The following is a 2,023-nucleotide window of genomic DNA, read 5'->3' on the forward strand; positions in this document are numbered from 1 at the left end:
TTTTTTTACAAGCAGCAAGCAGGAACCAAGTTGGTCTTCCACCCTTCTGCAATTTTCTCTTTGATTTGGGCAGCTCAGTGGAATTGTGTTTTTCTGTATGATTATTTCTCAGGCACTGACAAAGTTCAGGCATTTTTCTGGTTGTCTTGTTTTTGTTTGTTTTTCTGTGACATTGTATCATTTTAGGAAAATAGGATGCTTTAAGTGAATCACTTAAGTTGTCTGTGGGGTTGCTTTTCTTTTAAGGAGCCCTCAGGAATGGAGAGGTGAAAGTGACAGTATTAGAGCTTTAAAAATGTCGCTGAAGCAGGGATGACAAACCTCATTTGCTGATAGCTGACCGGATCAATTCAAGTTCTGAAATGTAGAGCATCGCTGTGGACTGAAGGATGGAACTGCCTCTAAGACACCAGCAAGACGAGCCTGGAGCCAAAGGAGACTGAGGAAGAGTGGCCCCAGCTCACAGAAGGCTGGTGTTGGAGCCCATCATGACCTTGCTGATGGGTTGGCTGAAATGTGAAGTTCCTGGTACCCTTGAGATGCCTTTCCTAGAGGACAGACATTTCCTGGTTAGCTTTCTGGAGGCATATTGGGTGTCTAATTTATGAGAAAGAAATTTTTTTAAAAAAAGAAAGTAAGGAGGATCAGAATTTGGCCACTGAACCAGACACATGAGTCACATGGCTGTCTATTTGGAGGTCATGCCTCCTACTCCCTGAACTTACTCATTGCTTAAGTGACATTTGCTTTTCAATTTGGGACACTTATTTTCAAGTTTCCAAGGATAGTAGATGGTATTGGAGAAAAGCACCTCAGTTGCAAATTTTTACATAGGTTAGCAATGCGTATAAGGTCGTAGAAATCAATGAACACGATTACATTTTGCAACAACTTCTAACAAGACCTGATGACTAATAATTGCAGTTTTTGCTGCTCAACCAATTGAACAGAACAGCACAGTGCCTTACTGTGACTTTCAGTGCCACCTCCAGCAGCTCAGTTGTCAGCTGTAGGCTGCAGCTGCTCCATATCAAAGCTGTACCACCCTGAGGTGGCAGGGTCACCTCTACTCTCATCACTCCTGTTCTTAAGGTTCTTAGCATCTTCCATCTGGGTAAGAACCAACAAGTGTCTTTCACTTGCCAGTTGGGCAAGGTGGGGGTTGACACATGCAGGTGGGCTCAGGGACAACCAACAAAATCGAGGGAGAGAGAAGGGCAAGGGTCTTTTCTAGACTGGAGCTTCATCTGCTGCCCAAGCTGGTGTCATTTTTAGTTGTTCGGGAGGCAACTACTCCACAGGCGATATATGCATGAAATCACACATTTCTAGTGCCATCCTTTAAGAATTTTGATTCCTTTAAAAATGAATGATTACAAATACTTGTAATCTTTCACCTCTATATATGTTCATAATTATTTATTCCAAATAATGTGTCAAGTATTTCTTGGTGTTGCCTAATGTGTGTGAAGAAAATATTAATGCTGTAAGGATTTAGAGCAAACTGTAATGTAATTTTGTTCTCTTATAACAAGGTTAAGGTTAAGTGACTGTCTGAGGTCACTATTAATTTATTCACTCTTTCGGTGAATTTTTTTGGAGCCCCTTTCATTTTCTAAGTACTGTGCTGGGGTCTACAGATGAAAATAGAAGGACAATGGATGCTTTCAAGGAGCTCACAGTCTGGAAGGGAGGCAAATGGCACCAAATAATCACAATTGATTGTGACATATCAACAACGGAGACAGGCACAAGGTGGTGAGCAAGCCCTGGGTCAAGGACCCTGAATCCCAGCTCAGTGCTTTTGCTGCCAGCGGATGACTTACGAGTTCTTGGGAAAAATAACACTTCAGTGTGAGTTAGTCTTTACCCTTTAAAGAGCTTCATCAATGTGCGGTTATTTATGTTCCTCTCAAATACTGGTAGTTTCAAACGTTTATTAATAATCATTAATCTGCTTACCAAAGTTAAATAACTTTCTATCAATATATGCTTTTTAGTTTATAATGGGCTGGTTTTCGCA

This window comes from Galeopterus variegatus, unplaced genomic scaffold, assembly GCF_000696425.1.
Source record: "Galeopterus variegatus unplaced genomic scaffold, G_variegatus-3.0.2 Scaffold4276, whole genome shotgun sequence".
Lineage (NCBI taxonomy): Eukaryota > Metazoa > Chordata > Mammalia > Dermoptera > Cynocephalidae > Galeopterus > Galeopterus variegatus.